Source organism: Trematomus bernacchii, unplaced genomic scaffold (assembly GCF_902827165.1).
Source record: "Trematomus bernacchii unplaced genomic scaffold, fTreBer1.1, whole genome shotgun sequence".
In the NCBI taxonomy this organism is placed as follows: Eukaryota; Metazoa; Chordata; class Actinopteri; order Perciformes; family Nototheniidae; genus Trematomus; species Trematomus bernacchii.
In genome coordinates, this window is record NW_022987910.1 from 3126641 (window position 1) to 3150330 (window position 23690).

The 23690-nt window shown below is 41.1% G+C and overlaps 1 protein-coding gene across 2 annotated transcripts in view; it reads right to left on the bottom strand.

Annotated features, from left to right (window-relative positions):
• Nucleotides 1-23690, bottom strand: part of sept4b (septin 4b) — a 40807-nt gene that overhangs the window by 8632 nt on the left and 8485 nt on the right. The window lies entirely within an intron of this gene.

A 23690-nucleotide genomic window follows, 5' to 3' on the forward strand; every position in this document is an offset into this window, starting at 1 on the left:
GTCTGAAGTGAGCGACACAAACAAACATCGCCTTGACAGCAGAACTGAACACAAACATCTCAGTGGGTTTATGTCCTTGTGTTACCTTATTACTGTCGTACGGGTCATATCGAGCCCAGGGACTCTTGGGTCTGGGGGGGCTGACGGGGCACGGCAAGTCAAACTCCACACTTTTGCTCTTTGGGAAACAGGGCTCTGAACCTGAATCCGACTGAGCCCTGCCCGCCACAGGGGGACGCAAATATGACGGGGTGTGGGGGCGGTCTTCGCCCTCAGCCTCCCTGCCTGCATCGTGAGGCTCATGGTCGTGATGGAGGTGGTGCTTGTGGTCATGGTGGTCATGGTGGTCGTGCTCTCCTTGGTGGTGAGGGTCTTGCATAAAGTTCTCCACCTCGGAGTCGTCTGAATGGTCCGAATGCTAGAGGGATGCCACGGTTGAAGGGGGAGGTTTAGGAGGGGAAGAGGAATATGTGGAAACAAGTAGAGGGTGGAGGTGGAGGTGGAGGAAAGGTCAAGTGTCGATGTGGAAGAGAGGAGATCAAGACGGTGGAAAATGTGTTAAACTCTTAGAAACGGTTGCTATAGCTTTATTGTGAGGGTAAATAATAAAAAACATATAATTGCAATGCAGCTGGTAGTCACTTTCTATAATCATTTATGAGTACAATATGTAAGGGGTGAAATATAATCCCAGACATTTATCTCAGTGGATAAGTGTTATTTTATCACTAATATTGAATGAGCTGTTATACTTGGGGCGTACATTTAACTCCACATTCCCGAAAGAGGAGAGTGAGTTTTTCCTACACAAGGATCATAAATCTCCTGACACATCAGAACTTTTGCAGAGCTAATGTGAGGCAAGAAAAGGCCTTTTTATGGTTGTTATTACATTAATAGGGCAATTTCAGGCATTAGGGTTGCTACGTTTTTCTTCATCCCTGGATTTCTAGATGTAATACACACTAAGCTTAAATAAAAAATAACAAAAGTGTAGTTTTTCCAGTAAGAGGATACACAGCTGAGGTGTAGGCTGCTATCGCTATTCTAGACTCATGTTACTAAAAACTAAAGCTAGTCGAGCACAGAGATAAATAATGCAGGGGCCCTAAAGAACGCAATGATGCCATTTAAAGTCAGCTGAAGGCCTATACTGTCTCATCTCATTGGTAGTTGAGGGGTTTGGAGGTGTCACCGGTACCTGTTCAGGGTCATGGTCTGGTATGCTGTGTTTAGGGGAGGCAGGGCAGGAGTTATGCTCGTCTGATGAGTGCGCCTCATGGTCACTGTCCTCCATCGCAACTGGAGCTAAAGTGAACTTTGCAATCTCCAACCAGAAGGGAGCACACGGGTGAGAAGGTTGATCAGGGTCAAGAAGAGGGAGGGAGAGGCCGGAGGAGAAAGGCCGCCGCCAGATGGAGATCAGGTGCATGAGGTTCAAAAGCCGGGAGAGTAAAGGAGTAGTAAATGTGTTCAGAAAAGACAAATGAAGAAAAGACAGAAAATGGAAAAAATAGAAAAAAAAGATTAAATGAAGTCAAAGTAACGACATATGAAAGAACATACCATTTACCAGAAGAAATGGTATGATTGCAGAACAGAGAGAGTGCCTAGAGAGAGGATAGTGATCAGAGCAGCACCTTGAGGGCTGCCGGTTCCACAGTCTGCGAACACAATGCTGCTTTGACTTCTTGCCATAACAGCGATCCCTTATGTTATAAGTTCCTCTGATATCGCTCCACTCAGTGTTAAACACAGACGAGCGGAGATGCACCAGTCCAGCCAAAGTAAGTGTCAGCAAAAAAGAGTATCTGTGCCAGCTGCAGTAACATAATGCAGTGAGACATTTCATTATTTCATAAACATCAAAGTTAAACACATCAAATCACAAAATCGGCCCAAAGATTTCATTCAGTCACTCCAAAATCAACAATTACTATAAATGTTTTTATTTGTTTGCATGTTGAAAAATTGCCACATTATTTGAAGTTATATTTATATTCCTCTATCAATTCTGAATAATATAATATAACCATTATAACATGCTTCTCATCTAATCCTTTAGAAAATGTCTGTGTCAGGCTTTCATGGTTTATGTGTACAGTTTTAATTATTCTGGGATTTAGAGCTTTAGGGCAGAGGAGAATTGATAGTTTTACAGTTTAGGAAATCAGTGACCTGCTTTACTGTGCTACAATCAACAGAGATCAATGACCAACATGGAGTATCCCGTGACCCACATTGAAGAGATGGTCAATTGCAAAGCTTTGACAACTTGGGATCAAAATGGCTAAGAAGCTTATCATTCAAGTGCTTGATTTTTGGGTCAAAAAGCAAACAGGTTGATAGAAACAAATCTTTGATATATCATTTGTAATCTCTTGCCACGATCCCAACTGCACAAAAACAACATTGAAACTCGACATGCCTTCCACCCTTTAGATCAGTAGACACTAAAAGTTGCATCACAAACTCACACACTAGCCTCCCTCTCTATCTGCACACCTCCTCTCCTGCAGAGCCTCACCTGTGGTACCTCCTCTCAGCCTCTCAAAGCCCCGCTAAGCCTCTTCGTCCTGCCTCTTCGTCCTGCCTCTGCGCACACTGCTCTTCATGCCCACTCCAGCAGGCAGTGGGAGACCAGAGCTCCAGTATTTATACGCCTCCATCCCAGAGGACACAGCGCCCTTCACCCCCATCGAGCCACTCAGCGCCGCGGGGCTGATCAGCAGCATTGACCAGCCACGCATCACCGTGCACAGGATACACACCGAGTACATGCTCTACTGTTGATCTACGTACAAGTTCTAGCAGTAGAGCTCTTTATCAGACAAGACACAACCAGCAGACTATCAGACCTATGACTCTCCATGGCCTATAATACTGTATACTCCAACATACTTATACACTGGGGACTAAAGGTCATGACATGTACAGTGAGTAGGGGAACACAACATAAGAACTTTATATAAATGTACTGGCAGAGCAATGTCAATGAAAAAACATTGTTAAAGAATGCAATATTGCCCCAAGGGAATTTTTGACTTTGTAGGAAGAGAGAGTATGTGGAGAACTTATCATTTCCTTTCCCTTTTTTTTCCATTTGACCAAGCAGTTTCTTGTATAATAGCAGCAAAGTGAAAGTGGAAGAAAAGCAGAACTCAATTCACTTCGTCTGATCATTTATAGAAGAAAACAATAATCACAACATATGTTTCCTCACATGTTGCAGCCATGAGGGTGAGAGCAACCTGTTCATCCACTAAAATGCAAGAAGGGCCACTTGCTGCTTAACATCCCACTATAATAACACATGATATATTAATCATAAGCTGCCATGCTAATGAGCTCACTAATTAAGATGATTAATACATTCTTTAGAAACTATTTATATACCTGTCTTCACAAACCACATTAAGCATTAAGGAGATGTCCTCATTCATATGCAAATGTGAGCAGCACGTAGCAAGTCATCTGACTATCAACGCTACGGAGTGCAAGAAACACAGCAGCATCAAAATGTCTGGGTGTCTATCTCGTGTGTGTGTGTGTGTGTGTGTGTGTGTGTGTGTGTGTGTGTGTGTGTGTGTGTGTGTGTCTCAAATGAACCTCTAACATCCATACTATATATATTTTATTTAACTGTATACCTTTTGAAAACGAAAGCATGATTACAATTAAAGACTTCTCTTGGTTTTTAACATTTTTGGAAACATCTGGATTTAACATAAGTACTAAACTCCTCAGAATATGTATCATTGGTCATATTTCGGTATGCTGTGTGGAAATGTTACTATTAAAAGTAATTACTGTGTGTGTGTGTGTGTGTGTGTGTGTGTGTGTGTGTGTGTGTGTGTGTGCAGGGAGTATATTAACTTTCCACTAAGCTCTCTAAAGTGAAACATGGTGCAACCCTTTCCTCTCCCACTGAACCAGCTAGTTTTTAGTCCATGAGGTAATTAGTCTTGATATTTAAGTCTTTGGAAAAAACCCAGCTGAAAGGGTGTAATGCATATGAGACGGGAAAGGGTTTCATTGTGAATAGCACATTTCTATTTTTATACATGCCTACCCAGGAGGCCAAAAAACACACCTTTTCCATTTGCGCTCCATATTTGATATCATGACACTCAACCGGAGGAAAGGAAAGGAAGAAGATGAGATTGAACTCGAGAGAAAGCAGATGCACTAGAAGAACAGAGAAAGCTGCTCAAACAAGAAAGGGTTTTGGAGAGTTATCCATGACTAGCTACTTGGTGTTCCTGGAACAAAGGATATAGGAGATTCAACACTTCAACAAACGTACAAGCTCAACAGACTCATTCAAATGTTCAGTGTGCACTTTTTCCACACGCAAACCTTTCCACTTGTTCAGAACCTTATTAAGCCATTTGAGCATCTCCTGTCACAGAAGCAGTATCACTCGATCCTTTGCTTGAGCTCATTCCAACTGAATTACTCTTTTGCGTCACTAACTGAACTTTAGTTTTCCACATATTCACCACAATCCAGGAGGACGTCAGACATATGTTTTCATGTGTGTATTGTCAAACTGAAAGGTACGGCCACTACCATCACAGCCAATCTAAAACCAAAGTCAGGCTGTCGTGTGTGTCACAGATAAATCAATATACTCATGAAGCATATGATTGACTGGCAGTACAAACATCAATCCAGATCTAACAAGCTATACCAATAGAGAAAAAGTCACAGTCATTATTCCTATAAAAATAAAACTACAATTTGAGTCGATAAAAAGTTTGGAAGGTTATAACCAATTCTCCAAGAACTTGAGCTCTTTATGTAAGATTTACAGGAGAATTCCACATCCTTTTTCTGCGATATTAATTAGAGGATGTGCAAACAGTCTTCTTTAACTAGAATAAATATAATGTGCTCACACATTTTCATTAGGGGGCCACACAGAGTCCCCCAGTGGAGCGAGTCACAGCTGAGACCTGAACCAATTACAGTTTCCATAACTGGCCGATCTGACATTTCAGTTCCTCTTGAGGGTGACTAATAATAAGCAACCTTTATCAGCAGTGATGCGTGCAGGGCGTGTTAGCAATGAAACAGAATAAATAAGCCTCAGACCAGGTGAATCCACAGGGTGACTGGTTCAAGTCCAGAGTGCCATCGAGTAACCGAAGCCTGGAGCGAGACACATGGCTGGAATGCCTCACACAAGCTAAAAACACAAAAACAAAGCGGCCTGTGATAAATGAGCCCTAACACAGCGAAACATAATCACAAAACTTTTTCTACACATTAGACATACTTAGAAATGAAATAAATGTATGTCAATGACAATTCTGAATTCCTGTAATTCTTCCGTGCCGCTCCTTTAAAGACTCACATGCTGAACTTCATCTAAGATCTTAATGGAGATGCTGGCCTGGAATGTCCTGTTTGTCATGTGAACTGAGCAAAGTGGGGCTGAAGCAGCAATTTGACCACTGAGCAGTTTATTGCATAAACAGTAGTTCCAGGTATCCGCCACTTTTAATTAAATGTAATAAGCAGTCTTAGGGGCAAATGGCAGGTTGCTTCATAACAGAAACAAATACCCTCTTCAGATAAAGCTTATCAAGGAGACCATTGTAAGCAGCCTCTTCAGCATAACAGAGATGTGGGGTATATGTAACGATGGGACTAAAGCCCATGCAGTGCCTGAGAAACAATTGAAGGACATGAAACGCAACATAAATAAGCTGTGTGGTTGACTTCGCTGCTTTGTTAGTCTTGGATGGTGGTAGTAGACTTGGCTGTCACAGTGCTGATGGACGACGATTTGTTGCATGAAACACAGCTCTCTGGGGAAAGCCCACTTCATGTGCTCTCTGTATGACATGGGAAATGCAATCAGAAACGGCCATAAGTCATAAAGAAACTATACAGCACGCTGTTAATGACCTTTTATGATGAAAGCATATTTCAGCTTGAAAGGAAACGCACTCAACAGAGTCGTTTGTAATCCAGCAATAATTACTATGCTATTATTCAATGAATGCTACATCATTATAGCTTGGCTGACTCGGCCCCTGTTGGCAGGAATGCTTACTCGACTGTATGCTGGTCAAGTGAAGAAGATGCTGTAGCATACAAGGGAGATGAAGCTACTGATTTGTAAACATTGTGATCTTAAGTTCCTGTTGAATTTTAGACAGTTTCAACAACAAAAAGCTGAATATTAACAAAGCTATTCAAAGGATTTACAGCAGGAACAACATTGTTTCAGAAGTGAATGTTGTGGAATGCCCAAGCTGAATACCAGTGAGGTTTCCCCTCGTGGTGAGGCCAGCAGCAGGTGGTGAAGTGAGCCATGTGTGCTCTGTGTGAATGCTGTGGTTGTGTGGATGGTTATAGCAGGGCTCTGTGTGAAGTTGGCTCAGGACAGAGAGAGGGGGGGGGAGATAGAGAAAGAGAAAGTAAGAGAGAGAGAATAGAAAGAGATAGAGACAGAGACTGAGACTGAGAGAGGGAAAGTCTCCCTTCCCCAAACACTTCCATTTGACCAAAAATCTACTTTTTTGGTTTGGACAAATATGGTAATTTCAACAGTCAAATGAATATAATAAAATGCTAGTATTCTAAATGTGTGTGCATTTCTGCCCCAAATGGATTCCTGTCAGTGTCTTCAGCCATCAGAGACATTCACCACACACTCAATGCATTAAGCTGTCACAGCTGATCAATACTCTTTAACATTTAACATCTCAGAGGTGGACAGCGGGGAAAAGCTCGACTTCACTGCAGTCATGTGGAAAACAGATACTCCTCTCAGTGCTGTAGCTCAGCGGACTATTGTTGTTAATTATACATGTTCATACTTGAGCACGAAGCCTGGTCACATGTACTCATGTGAACAGTCCAGCTCATGGATAATCTATACTCTGACACACATGTTGTTTATATGCACAGGGGAAACCTGCAGCCAGGACTATGTTGCACAGTTAGAGAGAGAAAATACACAGAGCAAACCACAAACACAGAGATGCACTTAACTGCAGGGTCAGCTGGAAGGAAAGCAATGAGCACATACCTCTGTATCACTGTGTGATTCTAAAAAAGCTGCCATATTGTCCATTCAGAACTACTGGTATTCCTTTAGTTCCACCAGACGATGAGACAAAAAAACGTCTCCTCAGACTAAGTGTCACTTCTTGAGTTTCAGGGCACCCAACGTTTCCTTGCCTCACCAATCAGAGGGCATCCAGTTTTCTTCTCCAGTTCCCCCCACCCCCACACACTTTCACTGGAAAGATCCTTTTTTAAAACAGGTACACATTCGATCTCTGCCACTCTGTCTGGAGCATCTCAATAGCTCCACCCTGCTCTGGTGTGTTGGCCAATCGGCAGCTGAAGATGCAGATGAGCAGCAGCTAAAGTGACGGCAGATTGAGTCTGAAGAGGCACCCTGACTTCAGAGGAGGTGATGCTCTGTAGGGAGCTCCACAACATATGCCCTGTCGCCCCGCTGCAATCCTGTCGTGCCCTCAATCTCAAAGCAACACATGTTGGATCACAGCACACATATGACCGCACAAAAAAGCTCTGTCACTATAACATGTGCATGTATGAAGAGTGCAAATGTGTTTTAGTTAGTTAGAACTATATCAGGAACAATAAAGGTGAAGAAACTCGAATCAATCAAATCAGAGGAAAAGGAGACTGAGCATCAGAGGATTACAAAGGCAGTGAACACATAACCTCTTACAATGGCTGTCACATCTAACCCAGACCTCCCAGCTGGCAGAGCCAAGGCCAGAGTGGTACAAGAGGAATCAGTGTGTGTGTGTGTGTGTGTGTGTGTGTGTGTGTGTGTGTGTGTGTGTGTGTGTGTGTTTCAGTGATGTGGAAGAGAGGTGTCTTGTGGCCTACATGCTACAAATAATCTTTTTATCTAAGACACACTCTCCCTGTCTTTCGCTATCTCTCACACACACACACACACACACACTTATGTGGGCCACGGCACAAAGCTTTTTCATTAATCTCAAATGGATCTCTATGCTTCGCAAGTCTTATAATACTCACTCATTCTTAAGGAATTAGGATTTCGTGATTAAGTGATTGCTTTGGATCTTGTACAAAGGTGAATGAGCTCAATTGGTACTGATATTGATATACTGTATGGCTTGTAAAAAGAGAAGAGATTGTGACTAGTTAAACAAAAGTGCAGCTTGTGTCTGGGACCTAATGTTAACTAATTCAGTTTAACTTGAGAAAGAAAGTGAGAGAAAAAAGTGCAGGCAGAATTTAGCTGAGAGTTCATTTTCTGCATATGAGAGGAAGAACTAAACGTAACTCGATCCCAATCTTAATAGCTTGCCCTGCAAAGTGTGCCAATGTATACAACAGTAATAACTACCATAAGTAGCAGAAAGAGAGTAACACAAATAGTATCAGGTCAACAGACACGCCAGTCTAACAAACCACACAGTAGGCAGATCTCACTTAACCCCCCCCTCTTAATGTGACACATGCACAGTATTGGCCTGGATGAGAGGGGGCAGAATGTATGCTCACAGACAGCAGCGTTAGATGTTGTCTGGGGAGAGGACTTCAGGTCTGCTGTAATCCTCTCTGGCTGCTCCTCATCATGAGGGTGATTATCATGGGCTGTCTGAAAGGCTGACTGCCTGAGGGATGGAAGGCTTTAGTACAATCTCAGGCTGCACGCACTCTCTTACATGCATTAACTCAAACATTGTCCTGCACACGCACAAGGGTCAGACACACCCAACATGAAAGTAGAGTGTTGTCTATATGGTGCTTTGAGGATCACATTGCTGGTCGTAATTAAGATGTCTCTTTGTCCCTGTTTACATTGAGGGGTCGCCTGGCTCAGGTCCAACGGGGCTGGAATGAGTTTCTTGATAGAAGCCACTGCTCACACAGACCAGCATTTTGTAGCCAACAAAGGCTGGTATTCAAAAAAAGACCCCAGCTTACAAACAAGAGGAGTCTGATTCACTAATTGCATCTTCACAAAGCATGACTGTCTGTTTTGTATGTGTATGGAGCTGGTAAGGACAAACTGTAATTTACTTGTTACAGAGGATGACGCCGTACCCTATGGGAGCAGCCAGTGGAGGGAGGGCAGTGCCACCTGCTGCTTATGACTGGGACAAAACAGCAGGACTGTAGATGTAGCTGCAGATGTTTATACAAGTATTTGAGTCTCATGCATGGTATTAATTGTATCAATAATGTTGTGACGACTAGTGTACTTTTCTTAATGTGACATGTCAAAATGTCCTAATATTCTTGATTAACACTAGCTCAATATATTTCAAAGTTAAGTTGTGACATACATCAGCTAATATACCCTACTCTTTAGTTTAATGTGTCCTAAAAAAGGATTATTAACAAGTGGCTAAACAAGACTACTAAACTGTGTCACGCTGAACTATAGTCCGCTTTAGCTTATTGGTCATTTGAAGTCATGGGATTGAAGTGTAGTCGGTTTATAAACCAACATTAGCCTTTTACTTCTGGGATTGCATTTACACTTCAAAAACTAAAGTGGTTTAAGATTATCTAGCTGAAAAAAATGTGTAAGTATTACAAGTCTTTGTTTACCACAGAGCTTATTTTCTGTAATATACAAAATATGATGGAAAATTCCATTGGCTTTCGCGAGGGAACCAGTAACATGGCCTCCAAAAATATGCCCTGCCTGCAGCACTGTACACCGCTTTCACTCAAAGTTTATATTGCAAAGTACACACAAGACAACATTAACCCCAAGCACGAGCAGTCCTGTGACTTTGTTGACAGCAGGCTGTTTCCTACAAGAGAATAAGGAAAATCCAGGAAAGAATGAAAACCTGTGTAGTTTGAGGTCAACAGGAAATATGCAGAAAATATGCAGAAACTTTGAATTGGATATACATTTTCTCCTGAGCGGTCTGAGAAACTGAATGAAACATCTTACACAGTAACAGTCAGGGAAGGCTGACGCCCTCTGAAGCAAATATCCAACTTCTCAGCAGGAACATAAATATTATTCAACAATGGCGAGGAACGCTGGATCTGCTGAACTTACACTTCCTCCACTTCCTCCTCCATTCAATTAAGGCTCTTTATCTAACACAGAGAGATTCCTGTTGGAAGGCAGCTGAAGCCTTTTCTCACTTTGTTTTTCCCCCCCTTAGAAAGGTGGCAAGGTGCAACAAAGGCTCATGTGGAGGGGCTTGTTTTCTACTGGATGACTTTAAAAAAAAAAGGGAGAGGCTTTTCCAGATTACAAGCGAGGAATTCCTTTGTTCATGTTAATTCATTTTAATGCCACCATGTAATACAATCAACTTCCATCTGAAGGTTTTCAGGTTTAAGAGGCACATAGCTGGTTGCCAACGTTAATGGGTTGCCAGGTTTATGCATCATGTACTGTAATACCAGTTGGTATGTCCACTGACCCCACAGGAACCCCCTCTTCCTGCAGAGAGTGTTATTTCAAGCTGGCCCAAAATCTGTCTCAAGATAATTTTAGCTACATTTTATTCTATTTTACTCAATGCTCTTGAGAGAGCTACTTAATAACACAAAAAGATTCAAAGGGGAAAACGGCAGAAAATAAGGCAATTATGGTTTATCAACTTCTACATTTTTGGGATGCTTGCTCCATTCTGCCTGTGATCTTTTCCAACTATTTGAGAAGTCTGAACTGCATCATTAACAAGAAACATAGACGGTATAATGTAAACTGGCTGAAATTAAGATGGAATTGTTTTTAAATACCAGTTTTAGCGCTTATCTGAATCAACAAGCACACACAATACGCTGAAATTAAACTTTTAAAGCCACGACAAAGACTACATTTAGACTGCAGGCAAAAGGGGCCAAAATCTGTATGAACAGCCAAAAAAGAAAAGAGAAAGGATCTGAGCAATTCATCCGAAATGAGATCTCGTAGTGTTATCACAGCCAAAAGGTGTGGCATCTCGTGAACACTTTAAATCCACCATCTTTGGCAGAGGGATTGACTTTTCATGAGTTGCACTTGCACTGTGACTCAAATGAGAAACAGGAATTATAATTGTATAGTTTCCCACTTCCTGTTTTCTGAATCACAACTAGACCGCAGAACAAGCTGACTTGGATCCAGTGTAGTAAAGTGTTATTAATACAGTTAGACTGGTGAGTTGTACCCACACCGGGCAGAGAAAAGCCAACACATCGGAGACAAAGGGCGACCGCCGCAACAACAAGATCAACATCTGCAGGCTGGTGAACTCTGTTTGGCCTGGAGAAAGGAAGTCAATAACTCCCAAATTACATGAACACAAAACCACCTTGTGTGAGTTCTGGCTCCTGCTGGCCTTATCACAATGCTTCTGAAGAGGGTGAAGTCTGCAGTCGGAGCCACAGATCTGCTGAAACACTGTTGGCATTGTGTGTGAACAGATTCAATAAGATACATTACATCAGTGTCTGGACTGGGTTTTATTTCTTGCCAAAGTGGAAACAAACAGAAAGTTTATGAACTATTCTGGGATTCATTACTTTTGCAACAGTAGCTTAAGAAACCGCAGTAAGTAGTCCCCAGGGCATGTTGGAGGTTTACTGTTCATTACATCATGTGCAATATCCATTAAAAAGTTTGACTACGGAGAAAGTTTGCACCACAGGCAGAACACATGCCTTGGAGATAAACTGTGAAGTGCAGCTTCAACACTACATTAACATTATCAGCCCTGTTTTGTCAAATTTGAGCTTGGCGTCCAAAAATGTTGTTAATTGCCTCAAAATGCAAACATGTGCTTTTGTTGACCGAAACAACATGTTGGTTGATCTCAGAGCCCTGTAACAGTAAGAATTTAATGTGCAACTCAAACCAGCCGCTGTGTGTGCACTTTAAGACTTTTTCCAACAGCTCAGTGAATGGTAGCTCGCTGCCATTAATGATCATTAACCATTTAAGAGCTACCTTATGGAAAGGTTTTCTGAGGTAAAGGAGCGTTCTAGTGTCTTAGGATATTCCCATTTCCTAATACCACAGGCCTCCTGTCGCCATTATTAACACATTAAAGTCATTTAAGAGAGCAGAGCTTTGTTATAAAACAGACATGATGTGTGGAAGTGCTTATTGAGCGTAGTTAAGATAGGCATTGTAATTAAAAGGTATTCTTTTAACTTGATTTCAATGTTTCTCTTGAATCTAGTCGGATCTTATGAAACAAAAATATCTCGGGTAATCTCACAGATCAGTAGGACAGGGGATAGTTGAAAGAATAGTCAGAAATATCAACAGCATGAACGGTTCACAGGCCAGTTTCACAACGGTAATGTAATCTGTATGTAATTCTATCTTCTAAAGTTGAGAGACGGTGTCTTAAATAAAACATTTGTCCTGATCAATATTTAATACAGTGTGTATTAGGGCTGCACGATTTGGGGAAATAATCTAATTGCGATTTTTCTGACAGATATTGCGATTCGCGATATTTGTTTTTAAGCGACCCAACGGAAGTTTATTGTAAAATGCGGCCATATCTCCGGCTAGGAAGGTCGTATCAACGTGCTCCCGTCTCTAGCACCCCCGCAGCCCGAGCTACGAGTGAAAGAACTAAACTTACATGAAACTTCCGTTGGGTTGCTTTAAAGTCAAGCTTCAGTTTAAGATTCACCCTGTAATAGATGTAAAACATGTGATGGAGCATTACTAACCTGACTCAGATGGTTTGTTTCACCAAACCATCTAGGAAAGCTCCACTGGAAGCCATTTGGAAAGGGCAGGCACTTTCAAAAATACTAGGCAGGTGATTAGATCAATTTGTCTATCACCTTCTATCATGGGCCACTTCTGATTGGTTAACAATGGCTGGTACATGTGGAGCACAGCACTTCTGATTGGTGTGGATGACTGACACACAAGAAGAAAATAAAATAAAATCGGGATTTCAATTTAAAATCGTTTAATCGTTCAGCCCTAGTGTGTATGCCTAAAAAAATGGTCAAGTCAGCACAACAGCACTGAACACATTTTCATTCCATAATGTCCTTTTCCAGGAAAACCCTCAGCATCTCAAATAACTGAGTTTGTCTCTTGGAAGAAGATTTCAATGATTCGAGGAAGGCGTTGTTATGATTGCAGATTATGTATCTGATAACCAAATACTGACCAAAGAAAAGGTAACACACGGCTGCAAAAACAGACCTCAGATTGTGGGAGGAAGGAGAAATGTATATTTGAGTGAAGAGTAGAATGTCACACACAATAAGCCTTAAAGCAGATGGTCAGTGTACATGTACATCCTGGTACAGCCTTTACACATTAGTTCTGACCAACACTATACAGCAAACGTGTTACTTTAGTGAGAACAAGTCAGATAGTTGAAAGTGTTCAATTCTTATAAAGTGGAAAGTACTTGAGTGTGTGACAGTAAAATCCTCTGTACCAGCTCATTTCCAAAGAAAGCATCATTGGAAATATATCACAGAGAAATGCTTTGGTCTGTAAGCTTACATAAATAAAGTTAGGCGGATAAATATACAAAGTTCAACATCTCTTCCCCAAATAAAGAACATTGTGATGTTTCACCTGGTTTCAGTAACTCCCTGGTGATTGAGCTGTTTATCTCGCATGTCAAAGATGGTTAAGTTCATCATTGATTGACAAGCACCTGAGCACCATAAATTCAGCTTACTGTACAAGAGCTTTCCTTAGAGGAATCCCTGCGTTCTTAGATTAGCATAATATTCGGGTAAGCATTTCAGAAAATCTCTCTTCACACTGAAGCTGAAAGCTGTCACATCTGGGCCTCACCTGTGATTGTGAATGAGCCAACTAGAGCTGATTTCCCACCATGTGGTCTGCTCTCATGTGGTTCAACACTTTCAGTCAGTCTGAGGGGTGTTTGACAAGTGAACTGTCACATTTAGAGGACTATATTTTACATGACAAGCCCAGGATAATTGTAAAATTAAACCATTTCTGCGATTTTTTTAATAAGGATTCAGAGACACGAGTCAACCCGTGACATGTAGCCTTAACAGATGGCGTTATGGGCGTTATGGTGACTATTGGGGTGGTGCCCGACCGGCCTGGGCTCCAACATGAACTACACATAATTGTCCCCTTCCTCTTTCGCTTCCCATCTGTTCTCCTCCTCCCGGATGTAATCAGCTTCTTTTATCTTGATGCCCAAACACACACCAAGAACCACAAAAAAAAGCTTGGAAACCTTAACACAAGTAGTACCCACACATGAATGGGAAAGCCAAGTGACTCATATGTGATGCCAGTGACTTTAGCTGCTCCAATAAATGTTACGCTAACCCATTTGCAACTGGCATGCATCCTTTTTATTTCCTCTATGCCTTTTGTATGCCAGGCAAAGTCTCACACTTGCTCACCTCAGTGACACTGCCAACAGATTAACAATCTCAAGACATGCAGAGTCTATAGATTGATGGCAGACAGTCATTAGCATGTTATCAATTGTACAGATTTCCCTATGAATTCTCTTAACTGTTTTGAAGGGCACCGTTCTGATCAGAGCATCAGACTGTCAAACAACTGAAGGCAGATTAATTAAAACATGACTGATGTGCATGACTCTTCAGATTATAAACCAGGAGAGGTAGCCATGCTTATCTCAATTCTCATCACAATGCAAACGACCCGCTGCTCTTACCATTCTGCCGATGATGATGGCCAAGACACACACACAGAAACACGACCCAGTAGAAGAAGACAGCGACTGAGGGCTGCTCCAGGTCTTTTCGTAGCTCCAGCTGAGAGCTACACAGTCTCACAGGCAGACATTAATAACGTAATACTGCACACGGACACATGCTGCAACCCGGGCTTGACTCGCTGGTGCTCTGCTGCAAAAGGAGCAGCGATGGTGGAAAAGGAGAAAAGGAAGGAGAGCTTGAGTTTGAAAGTCAGATTGACGGAGAAAGAAAAAGGCTTACTGACAGACCTTAGGAAAGAAAGGCTGCAGTATCAAACACAAGGCACTGCTGGGACTTAACTTTCACAGAACTACAATCGCCAAACTCTTAATATTTAATTATCAAACAAAACATCACCAACGTTATTCATCTCAGAACCACACCAAACACTTTTATGGTTATTAGAGAGCCAAGCAAAAAGAGAAACCCCAGAACTCAAGGCAAGCTAACCCACTATGGTTCAAAAACTGCAGAGAGGCTGTCACCTCTGGTTTATTTAGGTAACTGCAGCCTAACCAGAGTGTTTGGGTACATCCAGTGGGGCATGATAATATTTATTCAGGCTCTGCATAGCCTGCTACCTCACTTACACATGAACATAACACTAGCTAAGGTAAGTTGGACAGCTTTATGACCAATCTAGTGTCAATGTTAATTCAATTTTAGTCTAAAACTTGCATGAAATTATGAATAGCACATGGTGTGCATTGCCAACACTTACACCTCAGGTAAAGAGGTGTCAGAAGAGCGTCAAAAGAAAGTGGCTCAGACTGAGAGAGACACCTGGCATCCTGCAAGGTCTCAAACAACATGAAGAACCCAGAGCCAAGGCCCAACACATGGAAATTAAGTAGTATTTTTCACTGTACAATGTGACTGTTATGATATGATTATAGAGTTGATGTTTGTTGCTACTATTTTGTATTAGGCTGAATTAAATGCTTATTCAACTGGCAACCGATTTAAGCTGAAATACTGTGTTTAATCATCACTATTGCGATTTTACTTTAAGTAAATGTACTGAGAGTTGGTTCATATTTTATTGGCATTTTTGCAGATGTGCAAACGCACAGACAGAAGTTTGTGTGATGTTATGAGCTACTTGCCTGCCAATGGTAAGTCAATAACTGTCATGGCCAGGTTTCACAAGCAGAAAGAAACTCAAAGTCTTCCTCATTCTTAAAGTGGGTCATTGAATCATCAGAGAGGATCTGTAGATCCAGGATTCAGTAGTGTAGTAAAAGGTAACATCTCTAGAGTGCAGCTGATCTACGCATTTTATCTAATTCCAGAAGTTGTTTTTGTTCTTTAAATCATTGGATGCTTTTTATTTTGCAGCCAACACAAACACTCAGACCTGGCAAGGCTGCAGCGTTTGGAGACTGAGTGAATTTCAACTTGCCAATAAATAACTTTTTTAAAGAGGGTATGTTAAATAGCAGAGACCTCTGTGAGAGATATTTTCAACTCATCTGGGACTGTAAAAGGCCTTTTTAAAAGCAGTCAGAAACTCTTTGTGAGTCAAGTTGCATGCAGTGATGAACTCAACTGGTAAAAAGCCTTGGGGTCTTCTTGGCTGCTGGGAACAGCAGGGACTGAGCCACCATGGCAACATGTGACAGTGATGTGGAGAGAAGGATGTGGGTGAAGTGCAAGTTCGGAATAATTAACAACAGTGACAGGAAGATAGCAAGAGAGAGATAGAAAATGCTTTGAGCAATGCAGAGACTGATACAAAAAGATCCAGAGAACAGAGAACCGAATCAAATGACATCTCGTTACTATCCAGCAGGGTTGCTATTTTCCTTTTGGCTCTGTTCACTCTATCCTTTGCGGGCATGACCCCAAAAGGACAAAAATGATCAGCTTGCCAATGAAATTCACATTCCTTCACTTCATTCAATTTAAATATGGCTATGATACTGTACTTTAGAACGTGCAGATGTTGCAGAAGCTCTTCACTGTGGCATTCAATAAGTCATTCAACAAGATGTACAAACTCTATATTGCCAAAAACAGCAGATTTATTTTACACAAATGGACCAAAGCACAAACACTAAAGAAAAGCAGGACGATAATGATGTCAAAAACGTCAACCATTGTCAAACTGACACTCGTGCAGTTCCCCAGTAAGTGTAGATTTAGAGTGGATGTAAGCTGTGTGTACACACATTCATCTGGAAGGGTTATCCTGGGTTCATGCAGGCCATCTGTGACGGAGGACTGTGTTGATATTTGTTTAAATCAGTGTGTGATAGTCAGGCTAGTAAGGCACTGAGTTAAGCTGTAAACTCCAGATGTGTGTGTTTATGTTACTGACGATCGAGTGTCTATTTATCTATTCTGTGTGACTGGGCAGATTGCTGACAAAGCTGCCATCGTATAGCCAGCAGCTGTGTGACGCTAATAACAATAATCCAGACCGCCACACCTGTAATGTTAAGAAAACCACAGCTATTTTAGAGGAGAAATAAATGAAACACCATCTACTGTAACCACTAATGTCCCAGTGGCCTGATTAATTGTAAAGCTGTGACGGATGATTTTTGTATTATTAAAAGAAATGGACATATATATTGTAAGGTCAACGTTCACAGCTTTTTTACAAAGTTGTAGTCTAACACATTGGACAGTCACAGAGTAGAAAATGAAACAACAGCACATCATTGAAAGATATATATATATATATATATCCCCTCATAAATATATGATGATCACATAATCTTACACAATGTTCCATATCATTAAAAGTTCTAATAAACTATACATATATTATATGAATCCCTACATGTTGATGATGCATCAGCCTACAAAAATTCACAGAGGAGCTGACTTGCAACTTCAAAATGTGCAGCTCTGTATATCAGGCAAAATGCTGAATTGTGTGAGTTATACTATCTGATAGCAATTTCCAGTATAGCTTAGTGTTGGTCATGCTGTCTAATTTACCATAGAGACACTCACCTTAACCACTGGTGTTAATACATTCTGTTCACTAATAGCCTAGAGAGTTAATGGAGTCCAGCTGCAACATGCAGAACCAAAACATTAATGCTTGTATCTTTTATGTTATTGCTTCTCAAACAAAAAATCATAGAAAAAGTTCCACGTCAGGAGTTACAAAGACATAATATTGTTGGGCGAGGACACAATCCCATGGGTAAATGAATGTTCCACTTTGTGAGTCGTGTAAAAAAGCCTAAAGCAGTGAGTTAATGTAGGCAGCAGGACAAAACATTTGGCACAGCAGAAGGAGTGGGCACCCCTACCTCAAATTGCACACTGCCTGCATGAGTGAAAGATTACATACACGAAGAGAAATGTGAAAAATGCCTCATTTCTGGGAGGGACTTTTCTTTTTTATTCCCTTCCACTAGTTGGGAGCAGGAATCTGATTGCTGACCTTACTCTGTATTCTCAGGCCAGCTCTATTAATATCCCAGACACCAAAAAGCCAGGACTCCTAAGTCAGCAGGCAGAGCTCGCTCACCAGACTCTGCTTTAGTCTGGCTCTACATGGACCCGGCTGTTGATCAGAAAGAAAAACACAGCTCCCGAATCAGCTTCTCAACTCATTCAAGCTAGACATTCAGTAGTGTTTACAAAAATATTATAATGAAGTTAAAATATATACCACACTGAGATCATACATTTCAGTCAATGCCTGTCATGCACATTATAATCTCATCTAATATCAACATCTTTACATTGGTATGAAAATAGTGTCTTTTAAAGCAGATGGTAAACATGACAATGCAAAAGACCTCAATAATGAAAAACAGAACTCTAGATTGAGAGACTTTAAGTGTACCTAAGATCAAATAATAACAAGCACTGGTTGTAAATTAGTTTAAACTTGCTTTAATCCAGCAAAAAAGGAAAACTATGCCTGACAGACTACTGAGATGTGTTTTAAGAAACAGAAAACTTCTGTATGTTATGGTGACAGAAATGTACAGTAATGCTCAAGCTTCTTCGTGTCACACAGGAATTCCTGCTGATGTGTTTGCTTGAGGTTTGCTTTCTTAAGGCACTGAGGGATTGGTATACATTGTCTTGGGATGTTATGCAATGCCAGCATTTTTTTTCCTGGCCTCTAATGTAGTAGTTTTCCCAGTGAAGACAATGTCATAAACTAAGTGGCTGAGTGGAAAAGGCCACAAGTGTCATTTTAGATAAACATACTCCCAGAGCTATATCTTAACTGTCCGCCTATGAAGTTTCTCCCTGTTGTCCCAAATGAAAAAAAGGGAAAACTATGCAATATAACTCTGACTATGCCTAAAATAGACACTCTTGGCTACTACAGTCTCAATGTCCTGCAACACCTCTGAGAGCCATTTTAACTGCTTTAATGAGAAGTTACACTGAGCCAAGGTCACATATTTTAAACACCATATTCAAGATGTCCATAGAGTGTGTTTTGTAATTTGATCCAGCACATCATCAAAGGTTAAACACATCCCCCCTCCATCATGGTGCTCCTAAAATATGTCACATTCCTCACAATCACAAATATCACAAACAGGCGGCAGGAGAGGGCGGCTGGCAGTCTGCTGCGGCCGCGGTTAACAGGTGGAGCGGAAGGGCATTGAGCATTGAGGGCGTTTATTTACTGCCCAGTGGGCCGCTTTGTGGTGGGACACTTTATGAGCCTGAAGAGCTCTTTCAAGCTCTTTAAATTCAGGGCATAAATCTAAATCCATTACTAATACATTCAATAACATTCAGCATGGGTCCCAAAATCGATAACACTGCATCGAAAAAAGGAATAATCTGGCCACTGGTTCGTTTTATTTGAATCTAAGTATTTCATTTCTATCTCTTTGCAGGTCAGTCAAGAAGCTGACACTGCTTCAATCGAATAGGGAAAGGCCCACTGGTAGTTAATATATTATCCACCCTCAATTTAATAGATAATCGGAGGTTTGAAAGTGTGCTTTAGTCCCAGTTTCCCCCCAGAAGTGAGTTTGGTTTCTCTTCTTTCCCCTGGCTCCTCAAGGAAACAGACAGTTCCAGGTCAGCTTCAAGAAATACATGTGCACATATAGGTTCACTATGATAATCACATGTTATGTATCTATCCATGATCAAAGCCCCCCCCCCCCCCCCCCCCCTACAGGAAGAAACCATGTGATAATGAGAAAGAGATCACAGCAATTAAACAACAGCCTTTCTATTTGAATCTGCACCAATTTACACTAATGAGGTCGCTTAAAGTCTCTGTATAACATCGACCTACATTTGCATGGAACTGGACAAAGTCAAACTAGGGTCATGTCCAGCAGGTGCACATGCCCAACAGTTAACAGTATGTGAGCTATTTGGGAGCTTGTTTGTGGCTGGAAAAATAGTTTACTTCCATGGGTAAACATGTGTTTGACCTTGGATGGCTCTACATTTTATGGGAAAATGATAAGATTAATATAGCTGGAAATAACGCAACAGATATTCTTGCGTCATACTGTGATTTTAAGACAGAAAACATTTGTATGGGTCTCCGACCTTTAAAAGTCTCTTCAGTTTCTGTTTTTACATCACTGATTTTAAAATATCCTCAGAAGACCCCGTTCTTTTGTACAGACATTTTATGAGTAGTAGAATCCTTGTTTCCTACTCTGTTTCATTAAAAAAGCTATAAAAACAAATACTAGTGGTACCCAGCGGAGGTCTGAATTATCACTTTTAGTGTATATGACCCCATAAAGAGTTGCCCGTGGCAACCTGTTAATCTGCTTGAACTACCGGATGTTTTTCTTGTTTCCTTTCAATGCCCAGAAGTCCAAAAAAGAGGCTGGAAGAGGTTTTCCAACAATAAGGAAGTCATTAGCTCCTTATGGTGCTTAAATACTAAGGCGGCTCCATAAAGCCAGCAGTAATGGCCATGAATGCTTTGTGTCCTCTTAACCTTTAAGATCATACGAGCACAAAAACACATACAGATACACACATAAACACGCGGAAACACACACGATGAGATAGACACCTGTAATTAAAACTACCTCACACAGAGCAGCAGTAAATGAGTTTGTGGTTTCCTGCCAGTCAGAGGTTTTTGAACACTCTATAGTTTAGCAATTTTGGTTAAATCTCAAGTAATATCATTGTACATTTACTGTGAGTTCCCCTAAATTAGGAAACATAAATAGAAGAACAGGTGGGATTCCAGAAATGTTTTTGCCTTTATTATCAGGATTTTATTGAAAACAGTGATGAAACTTTTGGGCAGTAGCAGTAAAAAGGAAATGTGGATTAGAATGTTTTATCACATCTTAATATGTTGACATTTGTAGTGCACCCGCCTTTAAAAGCAGTAATTGAGTATGTTCATAGGCCACTTTAGGTAGCTCCAATACAACAAATAATAACAAAAAAAAAGATACATCAGTGTTTATGAGATGTTCATATAATAAACATTGTGCCATTTTTGTTTTTAAAGCATTGTGACTTTGGGAATTTCATATTCTGTGACAATAATATGTCATACTGCATGAGAAGATCTAAAGCAGGGTTTTTCCTTGTATAAGTTATATATATTTCTTAACGTTTGCTTTTGTTTCAGAGACTTGGCAGTGAGGGTGGAGACAGAGGGAGAGATGGGTGTAAAGAGGGATGGCAGTGTGGTTTGGCTCCTGGATTGGGAAGGTCAACATGCCACAGGTATGTGAGTGTGTGTATGTGGAGTTTAAAGAAAGAAAGCCTGAAAGCCAGAGGGAGTGAATCCTGTAAGTGAGACGGCTATTTTAGACAGACGGGGGAGCTCCTTCATACACCGGAAGACAAAAAGGGAGAAAAAAATAACTTTAAGAAAGGAGCACATGAAAGGGGAAAGAGGTGAAGGGAAAAGGGGGAGCAGCAGACTCTAGGGACCAAGGGAGGCAGGAGCCACGTGTCTTCTCTTTGATCCTTCAATGAGACACACATGTTGTAGTGTTCACCCAGTTCGTATGATCCCAATTCCCACAGAAGCACGTCTGAGACAGTTACAGTCAATACCCAGAGTAGTACCCAAACATGGCATGAGATGATCCAAACATACGCTGATCCTCATCAATACTGGCCACATCAACTCTAGTAAGGTTGATGCTTAGGAATATCTTAAATAGGTATCTCTAACAGCAGTTTAAATAGAATAAAAAGTCTCAATAGGAAAGCTTAAAACTATCAGATTTGACCCGTAGTAATGTTGATCTTTTAAAAGAAAACAGACTGTCGTGCCAAGAAAGATAAAAGAGATTTTAGCGCCTGTAGTAACATCGGTATGGGGAAAGATCAGCTGATTCTCAGAGGATATTATGGGCTACTCTCTTCTACAAAACACCAAATACACAGGTAAAACCACCTAAACGTGGAGTCATCTGCAACCCAACTGGATACCAAACATTTTTCTAGATCAAGAAAAACTTTATAAACACAAGATCACAAAATAGCAGTTTTGACTCCAGGAAATATCTCAATAAAGCCGCTCAAAGAGTAGTGAATATTTACTGAATGGTGGCGTGCCCGTGCTGTGGTTATTACAGCATCTGTTTTCCAACGCGCTGCAGTGTGGAGTGATATGGATTAGGTTGCACACATGCTTACTCACTCACACAAAAAAGGTTCAGAGGAAGGAAAACTCACACACTGTGATATGGTCAATAAAAGTGCACCTGGCCTCTGCTTTACCCCCATACTATTTCTCTCACAGTTTACCCACACTGCTTTGCTGCGTGTGTTTGTTTGAGTGGTGACTATCTATCTGCTGCAGGTTGCCGTCTGCTGCTTTTGTTGGCCAACGGTCAAGAGGTGTTTAATGTTGAGGGAACAGCAGATTTCACTGAAAATCTACATCCAAAAAGTAACAGATTGATTCACTAACACTGATTTCCCCTCTTCCCTCTCCTGCCTGTGTCGCTGAATCACTTCCTAAATCCCACTTACAGTAACATTCTCTAAATATTGTGGTTCAGTCTTAAGTGTCTTAAACTCCCAGCCTCCTCTCTCCATCTATCATCGTGTCACAGCATGCTAACACATTCCTCGCTTACAGTACTAACCAGAGTGCTTGAATCTGATACCGCCATGTTACTGTTTTGTCTGTGTGTCTGCTGGTTGTGTTGATGCTGATGGAGCGGATAGGAGAATACACTAGGCTTCTTCCATTTTGGAATTTTAGACACTGCTCACACTTTCCACACATTTATTTGTGGTTCATCACACCACAGAATCTTCCCTTTTCCTCAACATTAACTCCTACCATTCAATATCCGTGTCCTTTTATTTCTGAAACCCAGATCCTGAGGATAAGGGGCTCATTTCCACTGACAAACTGCATCAAGATAGAGGATGTATGTTCTCCGGGGACGTTAACCTTCCTTTAATGCAACCCCTTGTCCTCTGGAAGATCTCCTCCATCTCTGCTGCTCTTCCTTTTGGCTTGCCTGGCATTTCCTCTCACTGTCCTGCAGCATGGTGGGAGCATCTGGATGTGTTTTCTTAAGGGGAGTGGAGGGCACTGCAGCTGAGGACCACGCTGGCTCTGAACACGCACAACTGTCATCTTTATGCACACACTCACACACACGCAAGAATGTTCACATACTGTACAGGCTTCAGCACTCATGGCTAGCATTAGAAGATGTCAAACTTGTGTAATATTTAAATGTTAAGTACCAAGAATAACTAAAAGGCTGTAGGCAATGTCTGCTTCCGAGTATATCGTGGAATAATTATAGAAGTTGGCAATGAAAAAACATAAATGGTCTTGGGGACTCATATCGTGACCTACCGCCTAAAAATAAAATCCTAAACTAAATGAGAATCTTTTTTTTTGGTACTTTCACTTCATTACTCCCTAGGACAGCTATATATCTTTCTGCATACATCACATTTCAGAAACATGCTTTCCAATAAAACCATTTGTATGTGTCTGTTCTGATACCAGAATTTAAACGATTGTCTTAATTTGTTATCTGTCCGACTTGTAGCTGTGTCTTCTCGACAGTGACTGCAGTTTA